The sequence below is a fragment of the Orcinus orca genome, chromosome 2 (genome assembly GCF_937001465.1).
Source record: "Orcinus orca chromosome 2, mOrcOrc1.1, whole genome shotgun sequence".
NCBI lineage: Eukaryota > Metazoa > Chordata > Mammalia > Artiodactyla > Delphinidae > Orcinus > Orcinus orca.
The window spans coordinates 189,988,322-190,002,575 of record NC_064560.1 but is presented as its reverse complement, the minus strand read 5'-3'; the positions used below and the strand labels follow the sequence as shown (position 1 = coordinate 190,002,575).

At 54.0% G+C, this 14,254-nt stretch overlaps 2 protein-coding genes across 5 annotated transcripts in view; both read right to left on the bottom strand.

Annotated features, from left to right (window-relative positions):
- The window catches only part of SLC24A4 (solute carrier family 24 member 4), a 640,065-nt gene that overhangs the window by 438,317 nt on the left and 187,494 nt on the right, over positions 1 to 14,254 (bottom strand). The window lies entirely within an intron of this gene.
- Positions 1 to 14,254, bottom strand: part of RIN3 (Ras and Rab interactor 3) — a 118,376-nt gene that overhangs the window by 103,190 nt on the left and 932 nt on the right. The gene's annotated exons all lie outside the window — the stretch shown is intronic.

The window sequence follows — 14,254 nt, the reverse complement described above, 5'->3', positions numbered from 1 at the left end:
GACAGATCTGGGAGAAAAAGGGGAGGACGGTATTAGTGGCGGCTGCAGGGGAGCCTCTGGCGCCCCTGGCTGCACTCTTCCCCTCTCCACGTCCTCATGTCCGGACAGCCATGCTGGGCCACGACTGCCACTGTCTCCTGCAGAGGTGAAGGGCGGGCTGGTGGGAGATAATAAAGGTGATCTCCTGACCTCAGGGGTGCAAACGCAGTCCAGCACCAGGTTCCATCCTAGATACACACCAGTAGGCTCCTATCCCCCCGTCCCCACTGCCGAGAGCCTGGTCCAGGCCTCCATCACTGCTCGTCCCGACCCCTACAGTAGCATCCTTCCGGTCTCCCCATGGGCTCCTCCCCCAAACCCCATGCCCTTCTTCACACAGCAGCCATGCAAGCGGCCATGTGATTCCTACGCAAAAACCTATACCTCATACGCCAACGTTGGCAGCAGCTTTATCTGCAATTGCCCCAAATCGGAAACAACTCCAGTGTGCCACAGGGGTGAATGAATAACCAAACTGTGATACATCCATGCAATGGAATACTATCAGCAATAAAAAGGAGCTCAGTACTGAGATACACAACACGGATGGGGCTCCAATGCCTTCCGCCAAGTGAAAGAAGCCAGACTCGCAAGCAGCGTTCCCATGACGTGCTCGAAACAGCAGGACTCAAGGATGGAGAAGAGACGCGGGCTGCCAGAGTTGGGGCGGAGGAGGGGCTGACTACAAAACGGCAGAGGGGAATTTTGGAGGGTGACAGAACTGTTCTATATCTTGACTGTGATGGAGGTTACCTGACTCTCTACGTTTGCCAAAATGTATAGAAAAGTACACAGAAAAGGGTGAATTTTACTCTCTATAAATTTTACCTTGTTATGGCGTTGAAGTGTGTCCCCCCAAAAGATATGTTGAAGTCCTAATCCCCAGGACCTCAGAATGTGACCTTATGCGGAAATAGGGTCGTTGCAGATGTAATTAGTTAAGATGAGGTCACACTGAAGCAGGGGTGAGGGCCCTAATCCGATACGACTGACATCCTTATAAGAAGGGGAGACACAAGGACATGGACACACAGAAAGGAGATGGCCCTGTGACCAGGCAGAGACTGGAGGGATGCAGCAGCAGGCCAAGGGACCCCAAGGACTGCCAGGGCCACCAGAAGCTGAGAGGAGGCAGGAAGATGCTACCCAGAGTCTCAGAGGGAGCACAGCCCTGCTGTCACCTTGATCTCAGAATGCTCCAGAACTGCGAAAACAAATTTCCGTGGTTTTAAGCCACCCAGTTTCTGCTACTTTGTCAGAGCAGCCCTAGGAAGCCAATACACAGCCCAACTTTAAAAATGGGGGGGACAAGCCTGTCTCAATCTCCGTGGCCTTCAGGATTCAGCCTAAGAGCCTCTGGTGCCTGGTCCCCTCTCCTGCACAGGCCACGCGGAGAGCAAACGCCAGGCACACTGAGCCCGCGGCACCCGCAAGAGGGCCACGCTGGGTGCCTGCTCCCACCCACCCACCCCCAGGTTTACCTGGGAAACTCCTAGACGCCACTCAGCTCGGCTCTCACCTCCCTGTGAAAGCTCCCCCAGATGCACCCTAGTCTGAGCAGGACACCCCTGAGCCAGCTGGGGACCCCAGCACTCCAGGGGACCATCCTGCACCCTGCAGACACAGCACTGCCTGTCACTCCTGTGGCCCACAGGACGGGGGATCTTGGGACAAGGCTGAGTTGTCGGGTACCTGCTGGACCAGCACTGTACAGGCCGGAGAGGGGCTCCAGGACTTGGCTGGGTGGGAGTCTAAGGGCGGGGGAGGAGCTGGGAGGCTTTGGCAACTACCCACACTGTGCCCCGCTTGGCCCTGGCCCTGCAGAGTGGAGCCTGGGCGAGGCCAGGTGTGGCTCTGGTTTCTCCGGCCACAGCTTCTGCTCTCAGGGCCTCCCGCCCAGAGTTGAGCGCGACGTCCTGCCCAGTCACCCCCCTTCACTCTGCTACTCAGGCTTGTACAGCCCACGCCCCCTCTGCAAGCTCCTGGCTGGCCCCTTCCCGTCTCTCAGAGGCCCTCTATCCTGGTCGATCCCTCCTCACCTGTCTCCTGGGCAGTAACCTGCCATATATGCACTCGACGAACATTTTCCAAGCCTGTGCGGGACACTCCTCTCCAGCCCTTACAACTCTTGCTCAGCACAGCGTTCTCTGAGCCGCGTGCTCTGTGCCCAGCACAGTGCTGATCTGACAGTGACACCTGCCCGGAAGAGTCACTGTCTCTGCCCTTGAGAGCTTACAGGCTAGCGGGGCCACAGACAGAGAATACGCCGCGACAGGCATGAGGAACGTGGCTCTGACGGTGCCGATGGGTCTTCTGCTGGCCCAGTAGTTGTTTAAGCCACACTGGTGTCCCCAGTAGCCTATGCGTCACCTCTGTGCAAATTAGGAAAAGATGATCCTTGCTCCCCACGGATGCAGGCAACCCCACCTCCACTCCCGCACACACACCTGACTCACACAGGGCTTGGCAAGAGGAAATTTCAGTGCCCCCTTGTTTCTCTCTCAGCAGGTGCCTGTGGGCAGTGAACAACCTGCATGACTGCATGCAACAGCCCTAGAGGCTCGACAGCCTGGAAGGCTTTTGCAGGAGGTTGGAGGTGGGGAGTGTATGCTTAGTCCCCGAGGCAGGAAAGAGCTCAGCACTTCCCAGAGGCTGGAGGGAGAGGCAACCAGGGATGGCTGATGTGTCTGTGCCCACCCCGTCACCCATCTCTAGGGCCTCGTGCAAAAGAGCGGCCTGGGCACCTGCACAGAGCCTTGGAAAAAAGGCTGGGTGCAGCTGAGAGAATTTGGGGTGACCACTTCCCCTCTCTGAGCCTTATTTGTAAGCGGGGGCTGGATTAGGGGGTCACCAGAGCAACACTGAGCTCTGATGCCTGACGAGGCTAGAGCCAGGGATGGGGGTCTGCTTTGGCACGTGGAAAGAAGCCCCCTGCCCGCCTTTCAAACCACTTCAAAGGCACTCGCCCAGCCTTTCAAGACAGCCCACCCAGCTCAATCCCAGGTCTCACACGAGGCCTCTCAGGCAAAGCCCTGAGGCCCTCCTCATGCCCGGGGGCACGGAGGGGTGGTTCTGGGCTGTGGGATGGCAGCTCGGAGCAGGGTGTTACAGGCTCCAAATGAGCCTGTGCTGTCCCTGGAAAAGGGAAGGCCAGTCCTAGCTGTCTCAGGACAAACCTTTCTCAAGGCTGAGCAGAGACGTGAGGTGACCATTCAAGACCCCTGGTGGCCAGTGGTCAGCACAAACCCAGCCTGGCACCCAGCAAGTGGTCAATAAGGAAGCAGTGAAAGAAAGAAAGAAAGAAAGAAAGAATGAATGAATGGCAGCGGCCAGGCACTGTATCAGATGCGCCCCGGCTTTTCTTATGCCGGTGCAATGGGAGAACCAACGTCAGAACGTCAGCACAAGGAGGGCTAACCTAGGAGAGTTCTCCATCTAAAGCACAGATGAAGAAACTGAGGCTGAGGGAAGCGACGTGGCCGCCTCGCTCAGCAATACTGAGCCCTGTCAAAGCAGAGTTTGGGAGTCAGAACTGAAACCAGAATAACTAGTCTGAAGCTTCTGGTGAAATCTAAAACTCACGAACACTCAATATGAGAAAAAAAAAATGTTTGCAATGTAGTCCTTGAAATAAGAGGCTTAGTTGATGCAAAGCGCCTCTCCCCTCTCCTCCTTTTCCTCCTTCCCACCTCCACTAGGAAATAAAGATTTGCAGGTAGCCCTGCAAGGCGGCTTTAGTATTTCTGGCATATACTCTGGTGCTATGTGACAAAAGATAACTGTGTGTGTGTGTCAGTTAGGATTAAGTTTGTGATAGAAAATCTAAAAGAACAGTGATTTAAATAAGGTAGATATGTATTCCTCTCTCATATGCAAGTCTGGGTAAGTAGTACAAAGCTGGGATGATGTGTCAACATGTCTGACACCCTTATTATATATTATATATTATGTTGTTGTTGCTCTACTCGGCATAGCTTCCATTCTCAAGTTCACCTCAGAGTCCAAGATGGCTGCTTCAACTCCAGTCATTACATTCCAGCCAAGGGGAAAGAAAACAGAAAGCATGACCCTTCTCTTTAAGGACATCACCAAGCAAATTTTACACCCCACATATTTTACCATCCAAACTTAATCACATAGCCACACCTAACTGCAAGGAAACTGGGAAGTGTTTAGCTAAAATTTATGCCCAACTAAAATTCAGGGGGCCAATCAACAGGCTCTGCTTCACCCCTGAACTCAAATACCCAAGATGGTGATCGATCTCAAAGAAATGGTCCCCGAACCCTAGACCCACATAAGTTCTCAGGGGCTTCATTTAAAACAGAGGGGACTTGGAAAAAAGTTGACATATGTCTATGCCAACTCCAACCATTAAAATGATTATAATATGATAAGGCCATCAAAGATGATAGGTAGGCAACATAGGTCCACAGCACGGCATGTAGAAATACGTACAGGAAAAAACACTCAGTGAAAAAAGAGGAACACAAGTCAACATATACACACAGCTCAAAACTGTGCACCAAAGATCGAAATGAAGTTAAACATGCACTTGGACTGGCGCAGCCTCAAAAAGATGAAGTGTTTGATGCTTTAAATTTCACTATTTGTGTGTCTGTGTGTGAACTTTTTCAGGCATAAAATAAAATATTTTTTGAAAATCAACAGCACACACACACACACACACACACACACACACACACACACACACACACCCCCCATATACAGAGAGGTAGCAGCCCCCACCTGGTCTCACAGCCCAAATAAGTAAGAACAGCCTCTCATGTAACAAGCCTGTGAGGTAGGGATCACTGCTTAATTGGCAGAGGAGGAAGAGGGAGGTGTCCTGGCGGGTACAGGCCAGTGACTTGCCCAGGGTTGCCCCGCTCTAAGAGGGAGAGCAGACTGTGGTCTTCATCACTGTGGTAAAATCCAACTCTTCCACCTGGGCCCCAACTCCCTTTCTAGGCCCATTGCACAAAGAACCCTTCTTCCCTGTCCCCAGACCAAGCTCTTTAGGGCTCCCGCATACAACTTGTCCTTTCCCGTTTTCCCTGCTTCATGCTTTTCTCCTGTCTAAGACACCCTTCCCTGCATAAGCCCGATTTCAGTTAAAATCCTACTCATCCTTCAAGCCCCAATCCAGATGCCACCTCTGCCAGGGAGTCCTTCCTGCTCACCCCAGCCCAGTGTGACAGAGCCCCAGCAATTTTTAATACAGTGCCCTGTACTTTTATTCTGTGCATGTTTCTCTTATTTTCCCTAGTAGATAAACTGGAAACTCCTAGATGTACAACAAATGTTTGAGAAATGGATGGGTAGATGAATGGATGGGTGTATGCATGGGGGAACAGATGGATGGATAAATGGATGGAGAGCTGGAGAACTGGATGGATGGATGGATAGGTGAGGATGGATGTGGAAGACGTTCATTGGGAAAAGAATCCCTGAATATATTGTAGATGGATGCTCCGTCAAAATGTCAAGAACAGAAGAGCAAGCACAGTAAACGCTGTCCTCAGGCGCCACTGGTAGAGAGTTAAGTCCTTGCTTGGAACCGCAACATCCCTAGAGAAATTTACAGTATCCATCTCTGACGCTGACTGAGATTAAGGAGCCTGGGGCCCTGGCAGTTGGGGAAACAGATCCCCAGTGCATTCCTTCTTGAGAACTTGCCCCTTTAGCCAGAGATTGTCAAATTGTGAATTTCAGATGCAAAGGCCTTTATTGCTCTGGTCCCAGGAGGTGGGTGAAGATGCACATTTATTAACCCAGGGAACAGCCCAGCCCTGGGAAAACCTGTGCAGGGAGCAACCCAGCCCTGGGAAAACCTGTGCAGGAGGGAATGCATCTCTGCTCCCACTGGGGCCTCCTCTCCTCCTTGAGGGCTGTCCCTCTGCATCCCCTTTTCTCTTCTTTCTTCCTTGGGAAAACAGCCTCTTTCATCAGCCCTGACACCTCACATTGGATGGTAGTCAAGGAGCTGAGGTAGTGTCTAGCATTTGAAGTCCCATCTCTTAACTACGGAATACAAAGTTGAGATGTCAGAGTCGGTGATGAAATGGGGGCCACGTTCATGGGGCAAAGTGTCCCCTAAGAGAGCCCCTCAAGGCCAGCCCCTCAGTACCCTGGCCTCCCTCTCCTGGAATCCTGGGCTCTACACCCAGCCCCCACCCCCCAGCTCCAGGTTGGCAGGTGGAGCCAGGTTCTGCGGGAGCTCTCACCCTGCCTGGTCCCAGGATGGAGGACACAAGCGGCCCTGTCCTCGGGCTGGTGCCTTTGCCCCATAGGATGTGGCCTGAGCGTGCGCCGGTGCCGCTGCACCTATAGCAGCAACAGGCCTTGACCACAACCGCTCCGTAGGCCGTTTCTTCTACAAGGGAACTGACATTTCAGAGCAGGCTGGGTGGGTCTTTCAAACACGGACAGATTGGGGTAGGGGCAGCCCCAGGAGCTACCGGCAAGATGGGGCAAGGGGCGCTGCCAACACTTTGGATGCCCCTGACCACCGGAGCTGTTCCAGCCACGGAGGACAGCCTCCTCCAAGCCCCGGCCTAGAGAGGCTGCTCGGGGCCTTGCTGGCAGGTGGGGGGAGACAGAGGTGGCGGCCATGTGAAGGGCTCCTCTGGACCTGCCCACTTCCTTTCTTCTCCTTCAAGGCCACACTGGCAGGAGGGAAAGGGCTGGTTTTGCTGTGTGTGTGTGTGTGTGTGTGTGTGTGTGTGTGTGTGTGTGTGTGTGTGTGTGTGTGTGTGTGTGTGTGTGTGTGTGTGTGTCACTGGGTACGTGTGGGGAGACCCGGCCTGCCTGGCAGGGAGCCCCTTCCTTCAGCCGGGGGGCCTGCCTGACCCCTCCCTTGCTGGGCCTTCCCTCAGACCTCGTCCCTCTCAAACCCCGACGGGAGCAGCCTTCCCAGCCAGGAACCCGGCGACACCAGGCCTCCACCACCTCCTCTGCACCCCCCACGGCTCCCGTGACAGCCAGCACCGGGGCAGGCGCCACTCACGGATCCAAGTCACACTCAGACAGGCCACTCCAAGGAAACTCCCCAACCTGCCGACCCGGCCGCGCACGCTACCAGGAAGCCAGGGGTCCTTCCCCAAAGTGGGCTCCCAAAAGACACGCACTTTTTGCAACACCAGTTTTTCAAAAACCACCCCACAGCAGTGAAGACATTTTCTTCCAGGCACTTGATCAGGGTGATGACCCAGAAGTCTCCATTCTGGGTCTTTGTTTCTTATGAAAGTATATTCTAGACTGTTGTATCAGAGGAAAGAAGAGCCGTCTCATCTCCGACTGGCACTCCAATATTGCTGCAAGACACCTGTTGGCCAGTAATTCAGGGAATCACTGAGTGTCAGGAGGAGCAGGGTCCTTAGAGGTCACTGAGTTCATTTCTCAGATGGGAAAACTGAGGCCAAGGGAGAGTAAGGGACTTGCTCCCTAGAGTACAATCCCAGATCAGCAGAAGGCACAGGACCCTATGGTAAGCTCCAGCCCTACGGATGTTCCACAGCACGCATGTCCCCAAGCATCTTCCAAATCAGCAAAGGACGATACAACTAGGTCAACTCTCTGATTGCCAGGTGTGGCAGGGACGGGAGAGGGGCCGAAGGGGACACAAAATGGATAAATTCCACGGAAGCAGCTTGAGCAGTGTTTCTGACTTTCCTCTAGCAACTTTTTATTTTGCCCAAAGGACATTAAAACCTAACTACCACCATCAACATGCCCAATCATTTCATAAAAGAAAGGAAGCTTAATACAGCAAAAAGACCTAACCTCAGAATAAGGAACAGTTCTGCCCAAGAAAAGATAGCTTGGCAACCTTGGCTGATACACACACACACACACACACACACACACACACACACAACACAACAACACCTTATTCTCCCAGTTTCTCAGTGGACCACAGACCTTCATTTGGGACCCACTGACCAGCCAGGGTTCCCCCAGATCCTGTACACCCAGCTGACTGCATTCTTTTGGTTGAGGACGCATGTCTATCCGTGACCCAGAGCTTCACCTTCTCCCAGCCTCTCTTCCACAGAAGTGAGGGACACAGACAGGGAGGATAAAATGAGGGGAGGGGGGTCCCTACTCAATTCCTTGGGTGGCCAGCCCCCTCCTTGTTCCAGACGAGGAGAGGGGTGTGGTGGCCTCGGCCTCACCTCTTGCTGCAGAAGGGGAGTTGGATTCCTCACCTCCCTGATCTGGGCCCTCCTACCCCTGAGGTCTGGGCCGCCCTGCAAATAGTTCCAGAAGTGCAGGTGCTTCAGGATACAAAAGAGAAAGCTGCGAGGCGATTTTTAGAATCCTGTTCAGTATATCATCGTTTTCAAGCATCTACTGAGTGACAACTGTGGGCAGCACAGAAAGATACGGAACAGTTCTGATCCCTCTTAATTGGAGGTTTATAATCTAAATAGGAAGACATAATATTTTAAAGGGGTTTTGGCTTCTCTAAAATCTCCAGCTGGCATGGATGGAAGGCTGCATGGAGGATGTGGCGGCGTCCCAAGGATAAGATGATTCCTGACCCCTAGCTCACTTCTAAAGGCGACTCCCGGGACTTCCCTGGTGGCGCAGGGATTAAGAATCCGCCTGCCAATGCAGGGGACGAGGGTTCGATCCCTGGTCCGAGAAGATCCCACATGCCACAGAGCAACAAAGCCCGTGCGCCACAATACTGAGCCTGCGCTCTAGAGCCCGCGAGCCACAACTACTGAGCCGATGCACCACAACTACTGAAGCCCGCAAGCCTAGAGCCCGTGCTCAACAACAAGAGAAGCCACCACAATGAGAAGCCCGTGCACCGCAACGAAGAGTAGCCCCCGCTCGCCGCAACTAGAGAAAGCCCGCACACAGCAATGAAGACCCAATGCAGCCAAAAATAAATAAATAAAAGAAAAAAAGAGGGCTGCCTTTATAAAAATAAATAAATAAAGGGGACTCTCTAGTGGAAGGTAGAGAGCAAGGGACAAACAGGAAGTTTGGGTCTTTTCTGGGTCACCTCTCCCGTGTTGGGGCTCTTTCTGGGCATATAGGTGCCCCAAACTCCTAGAGTAACCTGGAATGAGGATGGGTCCCCATGGGCAGTCCCCTTCATACTCCTTGCCCCTTTCCATCAATCCCTCTCTGGCCCAAACTTGCCTTTCTTGTTCCCTGGATCCCCGCTATCTGATAACCAGGGGGTAGACCCCCTCCCTCCCGAGTCCCACTCTAACTGTCCCACCTGCAAGCCTTTGCTCAGGCACTTCCCTCCTCTGAACCTGCCCGCCCCACCCCCTTCACCGCTGCTCATTTGTCACTGCCTGGACGACACAACCTAGGGGACGACTCTCACTCAGGAGAGAATCTCGCCATGACAGATGGAATCTGGGAGGGGTCGGAAGGACGGAATTTGTGGTTGTCTTGCACCCGTTCTCCCCTTTCCTCTGCTCTGGCCCATGGCTGGGAGGCACCGCAGGCCAGCTCAGACTCCCGTCTATTAAAGGGAGCTCCTGGGGGGCCTGAGAGGGCAGCCAGGGCCCAGGGTGGGTGCCCCTCTTCAAATATCACACCCATTCCCGGCTGGTTTCCGATTTGGTTTCCTGATCTCCTAGATTAAAACGCAGGTGTCCTTGTATTTTAACACTTGCTGTTTCAGTGAAGACCACAGTATAGGCCTTTCTCACCTTCTGAGATGGCCCACACTGTCTGTGGAGTGTGTTTCTCACTTCTTACCTATCACTTTGTCTCACTGAATCCTTTCTGGGATGAGACATCAAGAACCTGAGCTTCATTAAGTCCTGAAACCAGGTGTGTGATCTCAGTTGGAAGACTGGGGGTTTTGGCGGGGTTCTAGTCCCGGCACGTGGGTTCAAGTCCCAGTCTGAGGTGCACGGTTTCAGAATGACATATAAAACAAGACTATCACAGTATTTTGCTATATTCTCAAATTTTCTACAAAGAACACGTGTTGTTACGTGTATAATTTTTTTTTTAAAGCAGTAAATGACAAAACCACCATGAGATACCACTTTGCACCTACGAGGCTACTAGTTAAAATAAAAAAGACAAGAGGATGGGCTTCCCTGGTGGTGCAGTGGTTAAGAATCTGCCTGCTAACGCAGGAGACACGGGTTCGAGCCCTGGTCTGGGAGGATCCCACATGCCGCGGAGCAACTAAGCCGGTGCGCCACAACTACCAAGCCTGCGCTCTAGAGGCCGCGAGCCACAACTACTGAAGCCCGCGTGCCTAGAGCCCGTGCTCTGCAACAAGAGAAGCCACTGCTATGAGAAGCCCGCGCACCACAACAAAGAGTAGCCCCCACTCAGAGCAACTAGAGAAAGCCTGCGTGCAGCAACAAAGACCCAACGCAGCCAAAAATAAAAATAAATAAATTTATTTAAAAAAAAAAAAGACCACAGTATAGGGACCAAGGCCCAGGATAAGGCCTGTCAGGTGGTAGGGGAGATGGGAAGGGGGCCACGGGCAAATGTGCTGAGACTCCCCTATCCCAAGCAGCCCCTGTGCCCCCATCCCCTGCACTCCTACTTGCTTCCCAGGGGTGCACTGGGGCTTCTCAGGGCCTGAATTGAAGGCTTAAGCTGGTGAGGTACCTTTTGCTTCCTGTGGGCCAGAGTCTCTTTTAGGGTCTGGAAGGGGGTCGGTATCCCAGCTGAGTACCAGCCAGAACCACCTGGGAGCATTAGCCCCTGACGGCAAAGAAACCCGGGGCAGTGAGCAGAGCGGTAGCTGGGACCCTGAATTCATCACTGGATCCTGTTCTGGGTGGGCCTTGCCCAGGAAGAGTCCCCATTTTAGAGCTGGGAGTGGCTGAGGGGCTCCTCAAGGGGACCTGCAGGCCCCCTGCATTATGTCAGGCATGAGGCAGAAAGCCAGGGCTCTCGTAAGCCCTGAGGCCTTGTGCAGGCAGCCCCTTGCAGGCCCAAGGCTCAGGACACCCGAGTCCTAGGCCCAGCTCCCCTGACCTTGGGCCAGGCACTTCCTCCTTCTGGGTCTCCGTTTCCTTGTCATCATATCAGGGGATTGGATGGGGTCTGTAATGGCCACATTTTTTCCAAGAGTGGAATCCTTTTTCAAATAAAATCTTAAACAGACCCTCAACTGATCAAACATATGAAAGTGCATGGGCTCTGAGCACACACATCCGCAGGACCCTGCCGTCCAGTTCGGCGTCTGGCCGCCTGGCACTCACAGCTTCACCCACATCATCCCGACGCCTCTGTCTCCCACCTCGCCTCCAATCAACCCGCGCATCTTGCGGCTCCAGCTTCTCACATCTCCACTGCCCACTCCACCCGGGGCCCCAGCCCTCTCTCCTGGCCACCACAGGCCCCCCCCCTCTTCTTCTGTTCCTGTTTCCCCCTACAGCCTGTCCTCAATACAGTCCAAATCCAAACCAGGTCACCTCTCTGTGCAACACCCCCCCGTGGCCCCTGCTCACTCAGAGCACCCTCCAGAGCCTCTACCCACAGACTAGCCTTCTTCTGGCCTCTTCTCCCTCACTCCACTCCAGCCTCTCTGTGTCCGACACACAGACCACACCCCACACCCCCCAGGGGCTTGACTCACTCTCCCCACTTCCTTCAGGCCTCGGCTAAACACCGTCTTCTTGGAGTGGCCTTCCCTGACCACCTGCTACAGCACAGCCCCCAACCCTGACTTTCTGTCTTCTGGGAAAGTCACCTGCAAGCCGCCAGGGGCTTGGTTTAATGCTGGGCCCCCGCGTCCACCTAACGCAGATACTATTCGTTGAACGAACTTGAATGAATGGAGGGAGAAAAGTGTCTTCGTCCAGAGTACTGGGCAGCCTGTCGGCATTTTCTCCCCAGACAGCCTTTTCAACAAGAAGTAGACAGAGAGCTTGCTTGCCAAGATCCTCATACGCCTATTCCAGGGGTCTAACTTTCAAGCGACCCCCACCTAGCCCCTGGGTGTGGGGTGGAAGGCGTTCCCCTAGCTGTCTGGACATCATATTCTGCCAGCAAGGAGGTGGGGGCTTCGGGAGCCAGGTGGAAAGATGAGCTCTGATAAGGACTCGGGACCCAGCCCTGAGTGGTCGGCAAGCTCTGTGGGTGGCCTGGGGGTGAGGGGTCATAGATTATTGGTCCTCGTCATCTTTGGGCACTGCAACACAGGTAGATGTGCAGCCCAGGGAACAGAGGATGCAGGGGTGCGCCTGGGAACTGCCTTCTAGTATTTGAGAGCCAAGAAGGATTGGGCTCCTCTGAACAGGGTTTCTAATGGTAGAAGTTAGAAGGCAGACTTTCTTTGATATCTGCCTGTCAGGAAGGCTACCACAGTGGTGGCAAGTTCTCCATCACTGGAGGTATGCAAGTGCCTTTCAGGAATGTTGTCAAAGGGATTCCTGTACTGGGTGCAAGGTTAAATGAGATACTATCTCATTTAACTCTTCCAACCCCAAAGGTCCTCTTAAATAAAGCGACGTTTTTAGCAACAAACCAATATTCATCTAATATTTATGATATGCCAGACGCTGTTCTAAGCAGGCTTGTGTTGGTGTGTTAACACTTAGCTGCCTGTGGACAGCTACTTAAATATTAACTCATCCAATCCTCATAACCAATCTTAAGAAGTAGGTGTTATTATTATCCCCATTTTACAGACCTGGCCGAGGACAGTTAAACAGTCAGCAAACAGAGGGGTTACACTCAACAAACGATAATAGTTGTAATAATAATTATTAAACGTTTGCCCATGGGCCCATGGGGAAAACTTCTTATGCATTATTTCATTTAATCCTCAAAACAACTCTAAAGGCTGGTTACTATTACTTATCTTCGTTTTCTAGATAAGTATTGAGGCATGGAGGGGTTAAGTAACTGGCCTAGTAATGAACAAAGAAAGGCAAGGAAGTGGGTAAGGAGAGGTCATCCTGGGGGAAATATGGGAAGTCAGAGAGATCAGGACCCTGGCCCCTCACCTCCCCTTCCTTCCTGGGAAACTCCTGCTAGCTCCACCCATCAGTACTGGGTGTGGTAGATACTTGCCCCTGGGGGAGGCCCCCCTCCGCAACAGAATTTCCAGCTCCTCCAGCGGATGGCATTTGTCTTTCCACTTCCAGGGGAAAGCATCTAGGCAGGGCTTCCCAGCTGGGGCGGAAATGGGGGAGTGGGGACGAGGGAGACATTCAGATCTAGTTGCATCACAGGCCCCTCTGAGACACTCCCCCCACTAGCGTGGGGGCCAGTCACCTCCAGCTGCCCCCCAATTCGGGACTGCACAAGAACAGCTCACCCCTCCGTTTCACACAGCAGAGAACTGAGGCCCTGGGAGCCGAGGTCAGGAGCTAGGCCAGCGAGCAGCTGGCTGTCCATCACAGCAGTAGCCCGGGACTTTTAAACCAAAAAGCCAGGACTGGCTTCCCCGGGGGCGCCCATCAACCTTAGCCCCCAGAAAGGTTCTAAGAGGCTTTCCCAGGAATCCGCCTTTGAACCAGAGCCTCCTCACCCCCCTGAAGCTTCCCGGGACGTTGGCTGGGCTGGGTGGCACGAGGGAACCTACTTCGGGAGCACAGCCCTGAGCAATGTCCACAAGTCCGAGGTTGTGAGCTGGGGGGTGAGGGACATGAAACTAACTAGACGCCACAGACCCCTCTGGAAAGCTAGTTCCCAAACCGGTTCGGCTTCACGCATTCCAAGCTGTGCCTTCTCCCGGTGTGTGTGTGAAGGGGGGAAATCCCGGAGGCCACACGCAGTTCGTGCACCCTGGACCCTCCCCAAGCCCTGGGTTTCGCAAAGGCCGGTCCGAAGGTCACTGTCCTTAGACCTGCAAGAGGGGTGGGGGAGGGGCTCCCGGTGGGTCCTCGGTGTAGGCGGGCTGGTCAGCTGTTAGGCCGCGGGCGTCCAAACTTACGGGGACCCGGGACCGCCGCCCCTTGCCCTACCGAGCTCCAGCCCCCGAGGACGCGCACGGGGCACAGGCGGATCGGCGGGTGCGGGAGGTTGTGGGGGCCCGGACCGCGAGTGACTGCATCTGAAGTTCAGGCGGGACCAGAGCCCGGGGAGGGGCCGCGTCCACACAGCCCCTCCGCTTCGACTCTGACTGGTAGAGGCGCCCCTCTGGCACCCACCAACCTAGCCGCCGAACGTGCCAGCTGCTTTTCCGGCGAGCGACAGCTGGGCTTAAAAGTTTCGCCAAGTCTCGGAGTACGGCAGAGGCACCAGGGCCGCCCCCTTC